Below are 14,372 nucleotides of genomic sequence, written 5' to 3' on the forward strand. Positions count from 1 at the left end.
GTGCTAAGGAGGCAGCATTTGTCACGGAGACCTGCAGCAGACTGTGCGCTGGATGCAGAGGAGGGTGTATTAGTGTTGCATAAATTCACGTGGAGTGGTAGCCATACGTTCGGGGCTGCTCACCGAAGATTCTCCGTGTTTAAACTGCACGATGTTTATGTGCCTGTGTCTGTTTTTGTCGAGTAGGTACCGTATGTGAATATGCCTTTTTTTTTTTTTTTTTTTTGATGCTACAAGTATCTTTGTAGCCCGGTTTATTCCTACATACATAAGAGCAGCTGGCAGCTGGATGAGACTAGCAGACCTGTTAATGTCAATCCTGAGTCAGTCAGCAGGATCAATGTTTTGAGGCAGTTCTTTCTCCCAAGTGGCTGATCACAGGAGCTGCACAGAGATTTCTGCTTCTGGAACTGAATTCTTTTTCATTATGCGGTAACATCATGTTGCAACACAATTAGAGGAGCTATTCCTAATCCTGTCTGCCATTGCTATTATTTTCAGATCTCTGTCTACTTGGTAATAAATACGTGTCGTCTTGAAAGACACGCAGATGGTGACGATGAAATTGTATATTTTCAGTTAATTACAGCATAAACCTGGGCAGCTTTGTCTGGTGTAATTCCGTTCTCTTTCTTTTCTGCTCAGAACTGTTAAGACCACGCAAGGTGACCTTCTGATAGGAAGCACTGTGCTGAGGCCATCAAACTCACCTCATGTTGGGCCACAGAAGAAATTAATCTGTATGTTCAGATGTCACTACTGGTCCTGCTAAGCCCTTTGGACTCACTTGAGCACTTTTATAGAGCCTTTATAAATTTGATTATTTTCCTTAAAAAAGGTTTGTGTATTTTTACTTAAGGAATAAAGTGGACGTTATCTTCTGAAAAGATACAGCTAGGGAATGGTTAAGTCTTAATATCCCTGGGTGGGAATTAGGGAACAAGAATGGATGCTTTGTAAGGAATTACTGGTTATTATTACAGACTTCTGAAAAACAGACATGAAATTAACAGTTGTGTGTCATTTCATTACTGCTTTGGCAGTCTGCTTTCTTTTTCTTTAAGGGTAAGATGGTTGCTAGGGCTTTGTAGTGAATAACCTTTTTGTGTTCAGCTCAAGGTGGAGTATAATTATTTTATAATTTTGGTTCGTGGGGCTGCTTTAGACATGTTCAGGAAAAAAAGAACTCAGCTTCTGTTAACCCCCCTCGCACTCGTTTGGCAGTCATTGGCACGTCACAGCAACAGAAAGAGAAGCTCTGTGTCTGTCCTCATCATTTGCACTTGGTAGTTGCCCGAGGATCTGGCTACCACCAGTGAGATGAATGCAGACTTGACATGGTTACAAGCTGGCACTGATTGACTTTGAAAAGTGAAGTTCCCTGTCAAGGTCTGTGTCTGGTTTAGTGGTGTGATCAGTGTGCAGAGATGAGGCGGTGGGCAGCAGCTGCTAGAAGTGAAGGAATTGCACATTGGGTTAAAGCTGACATCCTGCAAACCCACATAACTCTTTGGCTTCAAGGGGAAAACTTACTTCTAGGAGTCAACAAACTTACTCTTCCATGTGGTCGTAGTAAACTTCCCCCCCATCAGACTGGTTTTTTAGGACGTGACAGGTTTTTAGTCAGACAGTCTGATATAGCTGTGTTACAGCTGCGTACAGTGGGGCAGGGAGATGGCATAAGGGTGGAATCTGCCAGATGGAAAGTGGGTGTCTTGAACGTGGGTATCTCCATCTGAGCCGCTTATCCTGGGTCACTCAGTAGTCCTGGAGAGCAAGTTCATGGTCAGTCACCCAAAGGTGTGATTTGCCCCACCTGACTGCGAGTCTTCCCGGCTTGGTGAACTAAATGATGCTTTCAACCCCAGACTAAGTGGGCTGGCTTTCTGTGGGCTGAAGTGGCAGCAGACGCCTTGCTCAGGTGCAGAGAACTCGCAGGGCAGGCACCTGCAGTCAGGCAGATCCCACCCTCAGCCTGGCCTGCAGCGGCACCGGCCAGCCTGCGGCATCGCTGCCGAAACCCGGGTTTTCGAAATGCGCAGCCCCACTGATACACGTTACCTCCTACAGCTTCACGGTAGCTCGCGTCTACTGGGTATCGCACCCTCCTCTTTCTCTTCTTTAATGCACTGTAAGAATGCAGTTACACGTCTGCTGTGCATTGTACCTTAGTGTTTGATGAACTGCTTGCATTCCAGTGCTGCAGACATTATGTTTTGTTTTTTTTTTTTTCCTTGCTAATTGCTTTGCTACATGTGCAAAGTCTCAAATGATGTGAATGCTAACAAAAAACCTCGTAAGTTAGCCTTGCTGGGAGCTATTTGGAATTGCAGACTCCATGTATTTGTGGGTTGGAAAGTGTTTAAAATGAGAGGAAACATATTCTTGCTTAAGGTGTGTCTCTAACTTGGGATCCATCACTTCTGCGTGTTGCTGTAGCAACGCTGCAATGGCATGGGAGTTCCTTTTATGGCTGATTTCCGAGTGGAGCGAGGCTGGAGCTGGCAGGCTGTGTTACCAAGCAACCCGGTCCTATGCTCCCGTAACTAGGAAATGCAGCCGGTGCTTTTTAATATTGCCCATGATTTTGATCATATGTTCATTCCGTCAACTTTTGTCTTTTTGGTGTGAAATAATTCCTGTGGAGTACTGCAGAAAGATCCCTGTTTTGTGGGGATTTTTTCCCCCCTCTCTGCTTTCCCTCACTTGAATGTTCAATGTGGGAACATTTGTAGGAGGGCAAAGACAACAGTCCATTTATTTAAAAAAAAAAAAAAAAAAAAAAAAAAAAAAGAAGTTCTATTCAACACATGATGCTGAAGAGTAATTAAAGTGATGCCATCTGCACCGTGTGAAAAGAGAGGCATCCTACGGTTCCCAGGTTTGCAGCGGATCAGATGTCATGTTTCAGGACAAGCCTCCCGAAATGCAGGTGTTGAAACGCTTTTTGAAAGTTTCTTCTAGTTCCTGCTCTGATACTGGTTCCTTCTGTGGTTTTATCTTCCCTGTACTTCAGAGGGCTTTTGATAATAACCTGCCTTGTGGAGGAGGATGTGAATTAGTAAAGCTTAGGAAATCATTATGAAGATGGATGATGAAATTAAAATGTAAAGTTGTGTTAAATATTTATATTGTAGTCATATCCTACCTGAGGTTGCCTGTCAGGTCCCCCGATAGACAAACAGATACAACGGCATAGTCCGTGTTGCCAAGAACAGTCAGTCACCTTGATTTGAACAAGAGGAAATAGTTTATGCAAGGATTAACTTCGAGCACACAACCCCTCCGATTTAAGCTGATAGAACTACGCGCGTGTTTAAAGTCAACTTCAACGACTTTGTTGTATCGGAGACCTGCCAAGGGTAGGTACGACAGACTGTAGATGGGGGATGTCAAAGTAGGTGTCTCTTACGAGACCGCTGAAGCGTGTGTTGCAGAGGTGGGATCCTGGTGAGGTGTGGAGTTGCACGCCCACGGATCGAGGCGTGCAACATAGCACCCATGCTCCAAGCAGCAGAATAAAGCTGAGATGAAATCACAGGGAAACACACTGATTTGCTGGTTTTGAACTGTATTGTGGATTTCTTTGTATTTTATGGATCTTCCCAATGCTGGCAGCTGGAGAGGAGGAAAGAGTGTGGCACGTTATCCCCAGTGGTTGCAACCTGCCAGCATCTTGTTTTGAGCCAGCTCCTAAACATCCGCTAGCAGGTTGATTGCATGCTTCTTATGACCTCCGTTCATATGGAGTAACCCATTCCTTCTCATTTCATGTGCAACCCATGAGTGCATAGGATCTTGAAAACCACAGGGGCCTATATGTCAGCCTCTCAGGTTATTAAGCATGTGATGTTCCAAGAAGGTAGTTAATGACCTATCGTGGTGGCAATTCTTTCTGTCCTCTGAACAAGGAAAATGAGCAGTGAGGACTTATTTGATACATTCGGTGTTGCAGAGAAATTGTGACTTCTTGTCTCTAGTAACCTTCCTGTAGTGTATTTCGGAAGACAGCATGGACAAGCATACAGAGGCTATACTGCAGTTTGGATTGCTAGGTGCTGTTTGTCAAGGAGGTCACAGGTAGTCTGTGAAGTACCAGACTTGATGTTGTGTCCATCTTTTCTGGTTTGCTGGCTCTGGCACTGATCAGTGCTTTTAACTGGGGTAAAAAAAAAAAACAAAAGGAAAAGCAAACCAAACCTAAGGTATCTGTTTAATTTTTCAAGGGCAAACCCCTAACCTTGGCTGTAGAATTCATATATCCCAAAGCCTGAGATTAATTTGTGCACGTACTTCTTGAAACAGATGCAAACATTATTTTTGGTTGTACAGTCTTTATTGGGTTTGGTGTTTTTTTTAACAGCATGTAAGAATTCATTTGGATACAGCAAGACAGGTTCCTAGATGATTTAATTTGGCATCACTCCTCTGTCCTGAAATGGGCAATACTAACTTGTTACACCAACTGTAGATGTGGCCCTTCATATCTTGTATCAATTTTCTTTTAAATAACAATCACACCTGCCCACAGTGATATTTAACATTACTCAATCCTTGTAAAAATCACAAACTTAACATCAACACTAAATTGACTGTGATTAGTCACATATGTCAGCATTAACAAATGATGACACTTAAAAATGCCCTGTGTGCTTTTATTTCAAATCTTCTGTTATGTTGTGCTGTGCATTTACTGTTCCCCCAGGAATGCTCATTGTCAGGGGAAGTAATTTCACATCCCACCTATTTAGCAAATAGATTGTGAGAATTGATCTTTGTTGTTTTGAGAGAATAGATTTTTATTACCTTCAAAATAACTGACCGTCCTTATTTTAATCAGGTGCATGTGTCCCAGCCTTCACTGAAGCAGACCAGAGTCTAAATCTTCATACTTCGTACAATTTCAATCCAGTCTGTTGTCAGCTGTAAGTGGTTCTTTTAATCTTTTGTAGTAAATGTCAGGTGAGGAACTGACAGTTCTGAAGGTAACAATTTCCAATTTATCCAGTCTGTGTAATCCATGAGTGGATACTTACTGCCTGTGAATGACCATTGCTGTCAATCCAATTTAAAATCTGTTCTTTGCCATACTTCTGGAGGGATTCTGCCTGTATAATTTATCTGTAGATTATAAAGGATAGAGTGGCAGTGAATGAAAGTCTACATTCAATTTATTAGTTGTATTTTTAATGTTTGATCACTGTGAGGCTAAAGATTCAATACCAATGTGATTATGAATATGCATTACAAATGACTGTAGTGTTTGAAATGGATCAGATGGAAAAAAAATCCTTACATTTGTGAGAAAATTATAGCTACACATATACTGCATTTCAAGCCTAAATATCATGCATTGTTTACAATCTAGGAAAGGAATATAAGCCTCCAGATAGGAAAGAGAAGAATTAAGATCATCTCCTTGGTAAACATCTGCAATAACTGGGGTGAAGCATGTGGAATCATGGAATCAATCATAGAATGGTTTGGGTTGGAAGGGACCTTAAAGATCACCTCGTTCCAACCCCCTGCCATGGGCAGGGACACCTTCCGCCAGACCAGGTTGCTCAAAGCCCCATCCAACCTGGCCTTGAACACTGCCAGGGATGGGGCATCCACAGCCTCTCTGGCCAGCCTGTGCCAGTGCCTCACCACCCGCACAGTGAAGAACTCCTTCCTTACATCTAATCTAAATCCGCCCTCTTGCAGTCTGAAGCCATTACCCCTTGTCCTGTCACTACCTGCCCTTGTAACAAGTCCCTCCCCAGCTTTCCTGTAGCCCCCGTTAGGTACTGGAAGGCTGCTCTAAGGCCTCCCCGGAGCCTCCTCTTCTCCAGGCTGAACAACCCCAACTCTCGCAGCCTGTCTTCGTAGGAGAGGTGCTCCAGCCCTCTGATGATCTTCGTGGCCCTTCTCTGGACTCGCTCCAATGGGTCCATGTCCTTCTTATGTTGGGGGCCCCAGAGCTGAACGCAGTGCTGCAGGTGGGGTCTCACGAGAGCGGAGTGGAGGGGGAGAATCCCCTCCCTTGACCTGCTGGCCACGCTGCTTCTGATGCAGCCCGGGATGCGGCTGGCAGAAGGTGTACCTGGGCCAGAAGTGCTGCCTGTGGAACAGACAGCCGAGGTGTGGAGACAGCGCAGCTGGGGTCGATGGCAGAGGACCTGCGCTTACGCGTGTACCTGCTGGGGTGTCTCTTCCTTCCCTACGTGGTGCGGCGTGGCGTGTACTATAGGATGAGATGGCACATAACTAAGCTATTACAGCGTGGAAGATACGACTTTGGATGACTTCTTATTGTGTGTTAAACTCTTGAGCTGCCTTCAGCTCTCATTCACAGAATGAAGCTTTTAATACTTGATTCCCTTTCTTGCACTCCTTTACATGCATGAAGAAACGAAGCTGAAATAAGGGCGTGAAAAGGCGTCCTGTATAAAGCAGGCCATGCCTTTATTTGCTGTAGTACTTTCACCCTGTTTATGCAATGAGCTTAATGCTGCTTCAGGTGGAATAAGGCCTTATATTTGTATGTGTACATCTGCAATGCTGTGTTCTTTGTCATTCCTCTGCCTGTATTCCCATTGAATAGTAAGAACCAGATTTTGAAAAATAGGCCAAACATCTGGTAAAATCAGGGCTCTAGGAGTTTATTTTGAAATACTTGTTCATGAGTGTCACAGATTTGCCAGGTGGTGATCACTGTTGAAAACCTGTCCCTAATTTATTATGTAAATTATGCCATTAGGTTAAATGGATCCAACTGTAAGTTAGCATGCTATCCAGTATGAGTTATGCTGGTAGAATCCATCTTGGTAAGACATACACACTTGACTAAATTATATTTACATTCTCTGCTCTCTTTATGTGATGGTCATCCCCCTGTGTGTCATCTGAATGCATTCCAGGTTATGTGGGAATCTCTTCGTGGCAAAATGTTGATTTAATGAATTTTGAGCAAGAGAAACACAACATCAAAAGCCAAGACACACATGGAATAAGTGACTGGAAATGAGAGCGCTTCATCTAAGGGGAAAAAAAAAGAACCAGGACAAATATTTATCTACCGTTTTGTTAAAGGATTCCTTTTCTTCTCAGACATGAAGAAATCTGTAAGACAAACATGCTAGCAGCTACTTTCTGTGTTAGCTCCTTTTCGTGCTCAGTATGTCAAGGAAAGAAAAAAAAGATTTATGACTCATTGTTTTCCAAGGATGCTGCTTCCTCTGCAGATATTTACAGGTTGGTTTTTTTTTTTAGGAAAACTTACAGTTTACAGACTGCCCACTGAATTTCCATTTTTATTGGAGGGTCATATTATTACTGCATAATTCATCATATAATCACATAGGTTCTGCATTTAATGCTCAATTAAGGAAAAAAAAAGCATTAGCTACTCATTATGTCTTTTACCATAGATCTTTAAGATCATGTAGTGATACAACCTGTATCTCTGTATGTTGGTAAGGCTGGTGTTCTTCAACCCTGCTGCTCGGTTGAGACTGGAAGGTGTTGACGTCCCCTCGTGTAAGCAGTCTTCTCTTTTCCATTCTAGAAACATGGCTGTTGGTCTTGAAGAGCTCTAGAGTCTTCTTGGGAGCAGGAACCTCACATTTTGTACCAAAATAGCCTAAAAACAGCCTCAGGGTCATACTGTCACTTTAAAAAATAACACATCGAACATTTAACACCTGGTAAGTACTGCAAGTGTTACTCTGGAAACTGAAAATTATTTTCATTTGGAAAGTGTTCCAAAGCTTGACAGTGTTTCCCACATATTCGTACTGTCTTCCAGCTGGAAAAATTTGGAAAATTGTAGTGAAGTGTGTGCCTATGTCAGGAGGGAAAGCTCACTCTACAAAAGCCTGAAAACGTGTTTGGAAGCAATCTTTTTCCAAGTACAGCTGAAATTAAATTACATCTTATTTTTCTAATAAAAATATTTTTGCCCAAATTTTCTGACCTCTTCAAGTTCTACCAATGATGGAGCATGGAGGAGAGAGAAAGAATTTGCTTTTTCTAGTTCCTCTAAACAACAAACCAAAAGACTATAGAAAATGACATTAAAACAATGAAAATGGTGTTAGAATTGCAAAGCCAAGGATTTAAGCAATAGGAACGGAGGGAATTGAGGCTCCCATTTGATTTGATTCATCACTTACGCCTGAGCTGTCTTTGCCATGGGCCTCATTTTCTTTTGCATCACCTATTGGGTTGTCATTAACACCAAGGCAAAGTATGCATAAAACACATAAACATTATTTCTTTAGAGATACTGGAAGTTGACTGCACAAGAATCAGTAACTGCATAAAGCAGAGGGAACAGTGCACTGGACTCATGTCTTCCAGCTGTTATCTTTTCATTATTTCATTTTGACTTGTTTGCCTGCAGTTGTGTGTTTACACTGTGCTGTCAAAAGCCCCAGCAGTGGAGCTGTGATATTTTCAGTGGAGCCGTGGCAGACGTAGCTAAATTACTGGTGTAAAGAACCTTTGGCTTTTTTACAGTACGGAATAGATTTGTCATGGACACTTAGCAAAAATAGCATCTGGAAGGCCAGTTGGAAGCAAGGAAAAAGGGGAGGACCTTTACGGCACGTCAATAAAATTGTTAGCTGAAAGGCAAAAATCTCTTTAGATTGGGAGCTCCTGCCCTCAACAGCTGTCCCGACAGCTCAGCAACACTCATCTGCTCAGCTCTCTGTTCCAGAAACAGTGATTTTTAGTCCTGTTGTTGCTGATGAGGTTAATGCGTGGCTCATGGTAATGGCAAGTGAGCTCTTGAATATTCCTCAGAAGGTTTAGCATTTGTTTTCTAAATAGAGAGGAAAAACAAAAGGGAATGCTGCTAAAATTATCCCTTGTATTATAAACAAATGCAAGGAGCTGTGGGAGCTCTGGCTGGCTTTGACGGCCGGTTGTAGCTTCAAAGGCGGGTTAATTTGCCCCGCTCTCACCTATAGGTGCCACTGCTGTGAATTAAACAAACTATAGGAAATGTCAACGGCGCTGAATAAACAAGCTGCATTGAAACAGTGTTGGCTGAACAAATGCCTAGTTTAATGGCATCCACTGGAGAATGGTTTTGTCAATACCAGTAATACTCCAGTATTGTAAATAAGGAGACTTTGGGACTATAGTATCAGCGTTTGTCAGATTATGGATTTTTTCCTGTATTGAAAGGGAATATAAAAGAGCCAGTATCGATGCCGGACAATTACAGCACGGTTTGTGTGGCTGGGAGGCACACGATGAGGAGCGGGTTGCACGGTGTTGCCTTTATCATGTGGCAAAGGCAGAGCCTACGCTGGGAAGACCTAGGGCCTAACCTTAGCCCATGGAATCTCTGTCCCTCCTCCAGGAGAATTACCTCTGGGTTTTTATGGCCAGTTGTAAACGTGTGTTTGAGAACTTACTTTGGAGAAATGTCCCCAATTTTTGAAGCTTGCCTGTAGGGAAAGAAATTAGCATTTATTTTATTTGGCCGCTATTAAGCCTATTTATAGGATGGCCATTCAGGTAGCCCTACCTGGTATACAGTAGATGCTCTGAAAGCTAATTAACTAAGTAACTAGAGCAAATCCACTATTAGGTATGCAGGGAAGGTAACGCTGACAGAAACCAACAATGGGGGCGAACAATTACGCAGATGGACAGTTCTGCAAATGACTCTGGAATTTACAGTGGGAAATGTCTTTCGAAGGCAAGGGAGTTTTGCTATTTGTTTGAACGGAGCCTGGACTTCACCTTGAGCTTCTGAGGCCAGCAGGGACCATGGCCGTATCTAGTGCGACCTCTTGAAAAACCTGCGTACTACAGGGTAGAGCGGCTTACCTGGGATGCAAAACCCCTGGAGAAAAGAGTTCATAGGATGCAAAAGCAGGAGGATTGGGCTAAGGTGGTCTCTGATTGGGATCATCCAGCCCTTTTTCTTGTGTGTTTTTTCTTGTTCCTGTCTGAGAGTGAGGAAAAGGTTATGCTGTGCCCTCAGTCTAATATGGCTGAAACTACATAAGCTGTGAGGAAAGGTTAATTTGAACATAATCATTCTTTTCTGTACTGTGATACAAATGGTTTTTAACGCTTAAGTGCTTATTTTTAGGATTGACTACGCAGCTCTCTTTATTGGCCCACAAAAAAAGTAAAAATAGATGGATGGGGATTGTGCAGATGTATGTGAATAATTCTTGACAAAACTGTTATATATTCCTCTAATGCTAGATCTTAAGACATTTCACTCTTTCTCTCATTTCCAGTTACATGTTTTGCTGCACTTAATCTTTTTTTGTATGAGATCATTCTCAAATATTACAGTTTGTAAGTGGTTTTCCTGGTGCTGGAAAATCTCCCCCCCCCCCCCCCCCCCTTTTCTTTCTCTTAAAGCTTCTTGAGTGTCATAAATATTATTTCTATAGTTGAACATCAAATGGATTACTAGAATTAACAATGTCTGTGTCCTCAGTCGTTTGCTGCCGTTGTGCTGTGTCCTTACTGGTGGACGGTGCAAAGCATGTTTGAAGAATGTTTTCCTCTTTAACTTGCTCAGATATTTTTCTGTTCATACACATAGGTTTCATAGCTGAAACTTGCAGCATGTTTTGAAGGCAGCCAAGAAGGAAATTTAATGGCTCTCCTGGAAGTCGTTCAAAAACCGCTCCCATTGACTGCATCGGACATTATATAAGGCCCCAAAAACAATTTCCAGGGAGGTATAAGGTAAGGGATAACAACTTGAATACCTTAGGCCTGTATTAAGAATGCTTTTGGAAGGTGACATTAAAACTTCTAAGTGTATCTTTTTGCCATACAAAAAATGTATCTATATCTTAAACTTCCTGGGTCAGTTCTTTTCTGTGTTAGTTTAGGTCTAGCACGTACTGTACCCTGCTCTGAGGCTTTCCAGAAATTCTGATACCAAGCCATTAGTTTAGATAATTCTTGCACCTTGGGGAAAAGGGACTATCTGCCTTATGCTCGAAAGAGTAATAATTGAAAAACTATTTCAAACTCCAGCAAAAACTGGCCCTGCACGCCTCTCGGTGAACCTCCTCTCGCCCATGAATCCAGCTTGGGCTCCCTGTACCTCCTGCCAGGGTCTCACTGTCCTTCTCCAACAAAGAAAAATCATCCTGCTGCCTCGACAAGTGACTGTTGCCCATCAGAGTTGCTCGGACTCTGAGGCATTTTCTTACGTTTGCTTCCTTTCCTATTCTAATAAATCCAGCCTTGATCAAATCATCTCACCAACCTACAAGGAGTCTCTATTTATTACCCATAGATAAGGAACAAAGCATAAAGCAGAGATAATGCTCCACCAGGACACACTGAAATCACAGCTTATTCTCTATAGGAATATTCTAGTTCCTGCTCAAATCTGAATTCTTAAGCACTATTTCAGGCCTCTCCCTTTCGGGACTACCTTAACTTTAAGCTTTTCAACGCTTTGATTTTGGGAATTTTGTGGGGTGGTGTGTCGTGTCGTGTCCGTGTCTCTCCCCCCCCCCCAATTTAATTGTTCTCACCTTTGATTTTAACTTTTAATCTTCTGCACCCAAACTTTTTCAGGACATGACTCCTGAAGCTATTGTACCAAAAGCTGGACTACAAGGTTACTTTTGCCTCCCAGGTCACACTCTTTTGCAGCTTTATTAACAACTTGACCTCAGGAACACTTATAGAGTCAATCATTAACTCAATATTAGAACGTAAGCCACCTCTGCTAGAAATTACTGTGTGAGGGTAGACAGCCGAAGAGGTAGGACAGAGACAAACTGCAAGCCCTGTCTGTAGAAGAGCATTAGTGTTACAGTGGGGTTATACTCTCAGATCTCTAGATGTAAGGACTCATCGTGACCAATTCAGGGTGACCTTTGTCAGCCGCCGGTCCAGTACACCTGCTGCTCTGGAGTAACAGGAGCCCCCAGCGTTTCCGTAGCACGGGCAGTTTATAGATTTCCTCTTTGACGTTGCCTCGGTCTTGCCTTTCCCCTTGCTCCAGACTCCACCTTTGAGCTGACCATATTATCGTAGTGTTCTTTGTTTTGGTACAGTCAACATTCCCTGTGCATCCTCATCGTGGGTGCTTGTAGTAACAAATGGGACAGATCGCCTCTCCTTCATACCAGCGGCCTGGCTGCTGTTTTTCATTCAGCAAAAGAGCGTGAATGATCTCCATCTCTTATAAAAGTGAGCATAATTTGGGGTGTGAAGTGAAGAAAGTGAAGCTACAGAAAAACAGGCTTTTTTTTTTTACTGTCTTTTTCCTGATTCTGACTGGAACAAACTAGTCAGGGGTGTTTCTTGTCTGTTTGAGCTCCAGATGAAGAAATGACGTTTATTCTCTCTTCGCACATCGCCTAGTCAAGAGAAGCGTCTTTTATTCTGCAAGTGGCAAAGAAAAGATTCTGTTTTCATTTTGCGTACAAGGAGGTTCCTTGGTGGAAGAGGAATTGTTCCCTTGGGTTATTTTCATCTCTGTGTGCTTAAAACTCACTTTTACCATGTCCTGTGCTCTGCCTGACTTTGCCTCTGTGCTGTACCCTGTTGTTTCCTCATGTCCTTTACTGTGACTCTCAGTATTCAAGTCCTATTTGAGAGATACCTCCTAAATTTGAGAGACCAGAATGCTGTTGGATGAGCATTTTTGCACCTCTGGGAGAAGTGTCCTAGTGTCATATGGGCTTTAAAATCAAAGCAAACTCTTGATAATACTTTGTGCATGCAGTCTGTCTTTATAAACCTGTAGAGTGTATGTGTGTTAGCCCTACCTTACAGATTTCTGTACCCTCCTGGTCTTCTACCTATGTTCTCAAGACTTGTTCTTACCCCTGGGGAAAAAAAATCTACATACTGTGTTGACATTAGCTGAAAAGGTAAATGCTGACCACTTCTGAAAACGTTGGCTTCTCCTCTGCATCTGTGTTGTTGCTATCCTTTGTGCCGTACTGCCTCCACTAGCTAATTCTTTCTTCCTTAAAAGCCTTTCTTCTTAAAAGATTTAAGTCTGTCTCCCTAAATTTGCTCCTAAAGTCTTTCTTAAATAGGAAGAATTATTCAACAGCACAAATTTATAAAAGAAGGAAATGAATTCAAGCAAGAAGTTGACTGATGTTTCTTGTGAGGGGCTGTTGTTGTTGAGTGTGATATTTGCACCAAAAGAAGAGGTAGAAAAAATATTATGACCTTCTGCTATGGTGACTGAGTACAGAAATATTCTTAATTCCAAACTGGAGCGGATACAAACAGCAACTCCACTTGCAGAGCCTCCTCGAGGGAAGCAGTCTGCAGTATGCCCTTTCACAGGAGAGGAGAAAACCTGGCTGACATTAATTCACGCTTTCTAGACACAGCAGCCAGTTGCCTTCCTTTAGCTTATGATGATATCTTTGGGCAAAGTCACTTTATGCCACAGTGCATTAAAGGCATTGTATAAAGAGTATTGCATTACCATATTGTCATGAGTTTGGAGTGTTTTATTGCAGCAGAGAGATTTTTAGGAAGTTCCTAGGAAAAAACCCAGCTTCAGCTGCATCAGGTCCAACTGCTACAATAGCAGGTGTCCCCACGGCTGTGGCTGCGGCGACAGCTATCGAATAGTGTCATCATTGTTTATGGTGTTTTAGGGGGTTTTTACCACCTTTTTTTCTTTTTCTTTTGCCATCTTTTTTTTTCTTTTTTCCTTTATTCCCTTCATACTACCATCCTGGCTCTGCCAGAGTACTTGCTTTCAAATGCCTTCAGAACATCCAGTGCAGCAACACTTGTCATAGGTACAGTGATCATCCTTGATCGCAGCACTCTGTTGGAGCTATGTAGTGTTTTGTTTTGTTTTGGTGTTTTTTTTACATGCTTGAAAATGGCATGCAGATTACTGGTGAATCACTCATTTTTTTATAACATCAATAAAGTAGTCACCTCAGTTCCTCACAACACACAAGCATTTGTTAATGCTTAAGTTTCCTGAAGACCTTATTTCATTAGGCAGTCTCCTCACACTCTATATCTGTTCTGATTAGAACAGTGATTTTTGAACTCTTTTTATAAAGACTTCAGAAATGTTCCAGTGGTGATGCTGGTCCCCTGAGAAATGCCATGTAAATAGACTGCTGCATGGACTCGTCTGTAGAGGCTGGTGCCTGTTGTGGGGTTGCCAAATCCACTAGCCCGATAGTCGAGGCTGCTGCAGCTCCCTTTTCCCAGGTGCAGGCAGTAGCGCTGCGAGGAGCAGGCCTGGGTGCCCCTGACCTGTCAGTTTTCCTCTCTGCTCCTTTCTTTGTGTGGAGATGAGCATTTTATCACATAACCTAACACTGGCTGTGTAGATATGCAGAGCTTGCCTATGTAAAAGAAAAGCACTTGCTCAGTTTATCTTCTGCAAC

The 14,372-nt window shown here is 42.6% G+C and overlaps 1 long non-coding RNA gene across 5 annotated transcripts in view; it reads left to right on the forward strand.

The window, feature by feature from the left end:
- The window catches only part of LOC127026543 (uncharacterized), a 61,403-nt gene that overhangs the window by 39,394 nt on the left and 7,637 nt on the right, over positions 1-14,372 (forward strand). For 3 of the 5 annotated variants that reach the window (XR_007767756.1, XR_007767754.1, XR_007767757.1), the window contains exons 2-5: positions 4,841-4,925; positions 6,903-7,236; positions 7,550-7,688; positions 10,565-10,710. This is a non-coding gene — a long non-coding RNA (uncharacterized LOC127026543). The remainder of the gene's footprint in view (positions 1-4,840; positions 4,926-6,902; positions 7,237-7,549; positions 7,689-10,564; positions 10,711-14,372) is intronic. The other 2 variants (XR_007767755.1, XR_007767758.1) reach the window with 2 other exon arrangements.

Source organism: Gymnogyps californianus, chromosome 28 (genome assembly GCF_018139145.2).
Source record: "Gymnogyps californianus isolate 813 chromosome 28, ASM1813914v2, whole genome shotgun sequence".
Taxonomy (NCBI): domain Eukaryota; kingdom Metazoa; phylum Chordata; class Aves; order Accipitriformes; family Cathartidae; genus Gymnogyps; species Gymnogyps californianus.